This window comes from Lygodium microphyllum, unplaced genomic scaffold (assembly GCF_053477565.2).
Source record: "Lygodium microphyllum isolate KBCC unplaced genomic scaffold, Lygodium_microphyllum_v1.1.10 scaffold_218, whole genome shotgun sequence".
Classification (NCBI taxonomy): Eukaryota; Viridiplantae; Streptophyta; class Polypodiopsida; order Schizaeales; family Lygodiaceae; genus Lygodium; species Lygodium microphyllum.
In genome coordinates this window covers 42,501-50,000 of record NW_028229701.1, presented here as the reverse complement: position 1 = coordinate 50,000, position 7,500 = coordinate 42,501, and positions in this window count along the sequence as shown.

Sequence of the window (7,500 nt, the reverse complement as noted above, 5' to 3'; positions counted from 1 at the left end):
CCCCCCCTCAAAAATTCCCCGCCCCCCCCTCAACACACACCACACCACACCACCCCTCCCCCCCCCCCCCTCAAAAATCCCCCCCCCCTCCAAATTTTGCCCCCCCCCCCCCCCAAAAAAAATTGGGCCCCCCTCTCAACACACACCACACCACACCACCCCTCCCCCCCCTCCAAAATTCGCCCCCCCCCCCCCCCCCTCAACACACACCACCCCACCCCCCCCCTCAACACACACCACACCACCCCTCCCCTCAACACACACCACACCACCCCTCCCCTTCCCCCCCTCGAAATTTCGCCCCCCCCTCAACACACACCACCCCACCCCTCCCCCCCCCCACACCACCCCACCCCTCCCCCCCCCCCCCCCCCGCCCCCAAAAAATTCGCCCCCCCCCCCCCCCCCAACACACACCACTCCACCCCCCCCCCCCAAAAAAATTCGACCACCCCCCTCAACACACACCACACCACCCCTCCCCCCCCCCCAAAAATTCAGCCCCCCCTCCCCCCTCAATACACACCTCCCCACCCTTCCCCCCCCCCCCCCCCCCGCCCCCAACACACACCACCCCTCCCCCCCCCCCCGAAAATTCGCCCCCCCCCCCTCAATACACACCTCCCCACCCTTCCCCCCCCCCCTCAACACACACCACACCACACCACACCACCCCTCCCCTTCCCCCCCTCCAAATTTCGCCCCCCCCTCAACACACACCACCCCACCCCTCCCCCCCCCCCTCCAAATTTCGCCCCTTCTCCCCCCCAAAAATTCGCCCCCCCCCCCAACACACACCACACCACACCACCCCTCCCCCCCCCCCCCACCCCCCTCAACACACACCACCCCACCCCCCCCCCCCCCCAACACACACCACACCACCCCTCCCCCCCCCTCAAAAATTCCCCCCCCCCCCCCCTCAACACACAAAACACCACCCCTCCCCCCCCTCCAAATTTTGCCCCCCCCCCAAAAAATTGGCCCCCCCCTCAACACACACCACACCACACCACCCCTCCCCCCCCCTCCAAAATTCGCCCCCCACCCCCCTCAACACACACCACCCCACACCTCCCCTCCCCCCCCCTCAAAAATCCCCCCCCCCCCCCCCTCAACACACAAAACACCACCCCTCCCCCCCCCCCCCCTCAAAAATCCCTCCCCCCCCAACACACACCACACCACACCACCCCTCCCCCCCCCCTCCAAATTTTGCCCCCCCCCCCAAAAAATTGGCCCCCCCCTCAACACACACCACACCACACCACCCCTCCCCCCCCCTCCAAAATTCGCCCCCCCCCCCCCCCCCCCCCTTCAAAAATCCCCCCCCCCCCTCAAAAATCCCCCCCCCCTCAACACACACCACACCACACCACACCAACCCTCCCCTTCCCCCCTCCAAATTTCGCCTTCCCCTCAACACACACCACCCCACCCCTCCCCCCCCCCCCCAAAAATTCGCCCCCCCCCGGTCCAAATTTCGCCCCTTCCCCCCCCAAAAATTCGCCCCCCCCCCTCAACACACACCACACCACACCACGCCTCCCCCCCCCCCTCAAAAATTCCCCCCCCCCCCCCCTCAACACACACCACACCACACCACGTCTCCCCCCCCCTCAAAAATCCCCCCCCCCCCCCCCTCAACACACACCACACCACCCCTCCCCTTCCCCCCCTCCAAATTTCGCCCCCCCCTCAACACACACCACACCACCCCTCCCCCCCCCCCCCGCCCCCAAAAAATTCGCCCCCCCCCCCCCAAAAATTCGGCCACCCCCCTCAACACACACCACACCACACACCCCCTCCCCCCCTCCAAAATTTGCCCCCCCCCCCCCCCCCCCCCAAAAAAAATTCGCGCCCCCCCCCCTCAATACACACCTCCCCACCCCCCCCTCAACAAACACCACACCACCCCTCCCCCCCCCTCAAAAATCCCCCCCCCCTCAACACACACCACACCACACCACCCCTCCCCCCCCCCCCCAAAAATTCCCCCCCCCCCCCCTCAACACACACCACCCCACCCACCCCCCCTCAAAAATTCCCCGCCCCCCCCTCAACACACACCACACCACCCCTCCCCCCCCCCCCCTCAAAAATAACCTCCCCCCTCAACACACACCACACCACACCACACCACCCCTCCCCCCCCCCCTCAACACACACCACACCACACCACCCCTCCCCCCCCCCCTCCAAATTTTGCCCCCCCCCCCCCTCAACACACACCACACCACACCACCCCTCGCCCCCCCCCTCAACACACACCACACCACACCACCCCTCCCCCCCCCCCCTCAAAAATCCCCCCCCCCCCCCAACACACACCACACCACCCCTCCCCTTCCCCCCCTCGAAATTTCGCCCCCCCCTCAACACACACCACCCCACCCCTCCCCCCCCCGCCCCAAAAATTCACCCCCCCTCCAAATTTTGCCCCTTCCCCCCCCCCTCAACACACACCACACCACACCACCGCTCCCCCCCCCCCCCCCCCTCCAAAATTCGCCCCCCCCCCCAAAAATTTCCCACCCCTCCCCCCTCAACACACACCACCCCACCCCCCCCCCAACACACACCACACCACCCCTCCCCCCCCCTCAACACACACCACACCACCCCTCCCCTTCCCCCCCACCAAATTCCGCCCCCCCCTCAACACACACCACCCCACCCCTCCCCCCCCCCCCCCCCCCCCGCCCCCAAAAAATTCGCCCCCCCCCCCCCCCCCCCCAACACACACCACTCCACCCCCCCCCCCAAAAAATTTCGGCCACCCCCCTCAACACACACCACACCACACCATACCACCCCTCCCCTTCCCCCCCTCCAAATTTCGCCTTCCCCTCAACACACACCACCCCACCCCTCCCCCCCCCCCCCCAAAAATTCGCCCCCCCGTCCAAATTTCGCCCCTTCCCCCCCCAAAAATTCGCCCCCCCCCCTTCAACACACACCACGCCACACCACCCCTCCCCACCCCCGCCCCCCCCTCAACACACACCACCCCACACCACCCCTCCCCCCCCCCCCCCCCCTCAACACACACCACACCACCCCTCCCCCCCCCTCAAGAATCCCCCCCCCCCCCCCCCTCAACACACACCACTCCACCCCTCCCCTTCCCCCCCTCCAAATTTCGCCCCCCCCCCATTAACACACACCACCCCACCCCTCCCCCGCCCCCGCCCCCAAAAAATTCGCCCCCCCCCCCCCCCAACACACACCACCCCACCCCCCCCCCCCCAAAAATTCGGCCACCCCCCTCAACACACACCACACCACACCACCCCTCCCCCCCCCTCCAAAATTTGCCACCCCACCCCCCGGCCCCAACACACACCACCCCTCCCCCCCCCCCAAAAAATTCGCGCCCCCCCCCCTCAATACACACCTCCCCACCCTTTCCCCCCCCCCCCCCCTCAACACACACCACACCACCCCTCCCCCCCCCCTCTCAAAAATCCCCCCCCCCCCCTCAACACACACCACACCACACCACCCCTCCCCTTCCCCCCCTCCAAATTTCGCCCACCCCTCAACACACACCACCCCACCCCTCCCCCCCCCCCCCCTCAACACACACCACCCCACACCACACCACCCCTCCCCCCCCCCCCCCCCCCCCCGAAAAATCCCCCCCCCGCCCTCAACACACACCACCCCACCCATCCCCCCTCAACACACACCACCCCACCCCCCGCCCCCCCCCCCCCCTCAACACACAAAACACCACCCCTCCCCCCCCCCCCCTCCACGTCGCGTCATGGAGGGCGTCATGGAGGGTGGGTGGGTGTGTTAAGGGGAGGGAAGCACGTCGCGTCGTGTCAGGCCATGGGGCGCGGGGGGGGGGGGGGGGGGGGGGGCATTGCGTTGGGTGGGTGTGTGTGTTAAGGGGAGGGTGGCACATCGCATCGTGTCGTGTCATGGGGGGGCGGGGATCCCATGGGGGGGGATGTCATGGGGGGGGGGGGGCGCGTCGCATCGTGTCATGTCATGGGGGGGGGGGGGGGGGCGCATCGCATCATGTCGTGTCGTGGGTGGGGGGGCTGGGGTGGGGATGTCATGGGGGGGGGGGGGGGAGGGGGGGCGCGGCACGTCGCGACATGGTGTGGTGTGTGTTGAGGGGGGAAGGGGGGGGCGCGTCGTGTCGTGTCGTGTCATGGCGGGGCGCGTCGCGTCGCGTCGTGTCATGGGGGCTGGGGGGGATGTCATGGGGGGGCCGAATTTTTGAGGGGGGGGAGGGGGGGGGGTGGTGTGTGTTGAGGGGGGAGGCGAATTTTTGAGGGGGGGACGTCATGGGGGGGGCGCATCGCGTCGTGTCGTGTCATGGGGGGTGGGGGGATGTCATGGGGGGGGGAGGGGGGTTGTCATGTTATGTTGGGGAGGGGGCGCGTCGCGTCATGTCGGGGCATGGTGGGGGGGAGGGGGCATCGCGACACCCCGCGTCACCCCCCACGACACGGCACACCCCCCCACCCCACCCCACCGCACCCCCCTACGACGCGGCGCCTCCCCCCCACCCCACCTCGAAAAACCCCGCTCCATCCACAGCACCCCACCACTCCTCCAAAAACCAGGCTCGACCCACCGTGCCCCGCCTCACTCCCCCACGACACGGCGCACCCTCCACCCCACCGCACCCCCCCACGATGCCCCCCGCACCCCACCTCCAGAAACCCCGCTCCCTCCACACCACCCCACCACGCCTCCGAAAACCACGCTCGACCCACCCCACCTCGCGCGAGCCCCCCCACGACACGGCACACCCCCCACACCCCACCGCACCCCCCCACGACACGGCGCACCTCCCCACCCCCCCTCACCCCACGTCGAAAAACCCCGCTCGACCCACCCAACCCCGCGTCACTCCCCCATGACACGGCACACCCCCCCACCCCACCGCACCCCCCCACGACGCCCCCCCCCCCCCCCCCCGCACCCCACCTCGAAAAACCCCGCTCCCTCCACGCCACACCACAAATGCCTCCGAAAACCCCGCTCGACCCACCCCACCCCGCGTCACCCCCCCACGACATGGCGCACCCCCCACCCCACCGCACCCCCCAACGACGCCGCCCCGCACCCCACCTCGAAAAACCCCGCTCCCTCCATACCACCCCACCACGCCTCCGAAAACCCCGCTCGACCCACCCCACCTCGCGTCAGTCCCCCACGACACGGCACACCCCCCACACCGCACCTCCGAAAACCCCGCTCGACCCACCCCACCTCGCGTCAGCCCCCCACGACACGGCACACCCCCCACACCCCACCGCACCCCCCCACGACGCGGCGCATATCCCCCCCCCCCCCGCACCCCACCTCGAAAAACCCCACTCGACCCACCCAACCCCGCGTCACTCCCCCAGGACACGGCGCACCCCCCCACGACGCGGAGCATATCCCCCCCCCCCCCCCCCCCCCCCCCCCCGCACCCCACCTCGAAAAACCCCGCTCGACCCACCCCACCCCGCGTCACCCCCCCACGACACGGCGCACCCCCCCACCCCACCGCACCCCCCCACGACGCCCCCCCCCGCACCCCACCTCGAAAAACCCCGCTCCCTCCACGCCTTACCACCACGCCTCCGAAAACCCCGCTCGACCCACCCCACCCCGCGTCTCCCCCCCACGACACGGCGCACCCCCCCACGACGCCCCCCCCCCCCGCACCCCACCTCGAAAAACCCCGCTCCCTCCACACCACCCCGCCACGCCTCCAAAAAACCGCGCTCGACCCACCCCACCCCGCGTCACGGCGCACCCCCCACCCCACCGCACCCCCCCACGACGCCCCCCCCCCCACCCCACCTCGAAAAACCGCGCTCCATCCACAGCACCCCACCTCTCCTCCAAAAACCCCGCTCGACCCACCCCACCCCGCGTCACCCCCCCACGACACGGCGCACCCCCCCACCCCACCGCACCCCCCCACGACGCCCCCCCGCACCCCACCTCGAAAAACCGCGCTCCCTCCACAGCACCCCCCCCTCCTCCAAAAACCCCGCTCGACCACCCCCACCCCGCGTCACCCCCCACGACGCCCCCCCGCACCCCACCTCGAAAAACCCCGCTCCCTCCACCCTAAACCCCACCTCTCCTCCAAAAACCCCGCTTGACCACCCCAACCCCGCGTCACTCCCCCATGACACGGCGCACCCCCCCACGAGGCCCCCCCCCGCACCCCACCTCGAAAAACCCCGCTCCCTCCACACCACCCCGCCACGCCTCCAAAAAACCGCGCTCGACCCACCCCACCCCGCGTCACGGCGCACCCCCCACCCCGCCGCACCCCCCCACGACGCCCCCCCCCCCACCCCACCTCGAAAAACCGCGCTCCATCCACAGCACCCCACCTCTCCTCCAAAAACCCCGCTCGACCCACCCCACCCCGCGTCACCCCCCCACGACACGGCGCACCCCCCCACCCCACCGCACCCCCCCACGACGCCCCCCCCGCACCCCACCTCGAAAAACCCCGCTGCCTCCACGCCACACCACCACGCCTCCGAAACCCCGCTCGACCCGCGTCACCCCCCCACGACACGGCGCACCCCCCCACGACGCCCCCCCGCACCCCACCTCGAAAAACCCCGCTCCCTCCACAGCACCCCGCCACGACTCCGAAAACCCCGCTCGACCCACCCCACCCCGCGTCACCCGCCACGACACGGCGCACCCCCCCACAACGCCCCCCCCCGCACCCACCTCGAAAAACCCCGCTCCCTCCACGCCTCCGAAAACCCCGCTCGACCCACCCCACCCCGCGTCACCCCCCCCACGACACGGCGCACCCCCGCACCCCACCTCGAAAAACCCCGCTCCCTCCACAGCACCCCGCCACGCCTCCGAAAACCCCGCTCGACCCACCCCACCCCGCGTCACCCCCCACGACACGGCGCACCCCCCCACCCCACCGCACCCCCCCACGACGCCCCCCCCGCACCCCACCTCGAAAAACCCCGCTCCCTCCACGCCTCCGAAAACCCCGCTCGACCCACCCCACCCCGCGTCACCCCCCACGACACGGCGCACCCCCCCACCCCACCGCACCCCCCCACGACGCCCCCCCCGCACCCCACCTCGAAAAACCCCGCTCCCTCCACGCCTCCGAAAACCCCGCTCGACCCACCCCACCCCGCGTCACCCCCCACGACACGGCGCACCCCCCCACCCCACCGCACCCCCCCACGACGCCCCCCCCGCACCCCACCTCGAAAAACCCCGCTCCCTCCACGCCTCCGAAAACCCCGCTCGACCCACCCCACCCCGCGTCACCCCCCCACGACGCCCCCGCGCACCCCACCTCGGAAAACCCGCTGCATCCACACCACCCCACCCCACCTCGAAAAACCCGCTGCATCCACACCACCCCACCCCGCGTCACGGCACACCCCACCGCACCCCCCCTCGACGCGGCGCATCCCCCCCGCACCCCACCTCGAAAAACCCCGCTCCATCCACACGACCCCGCCACGCCCCCAAAAACCCC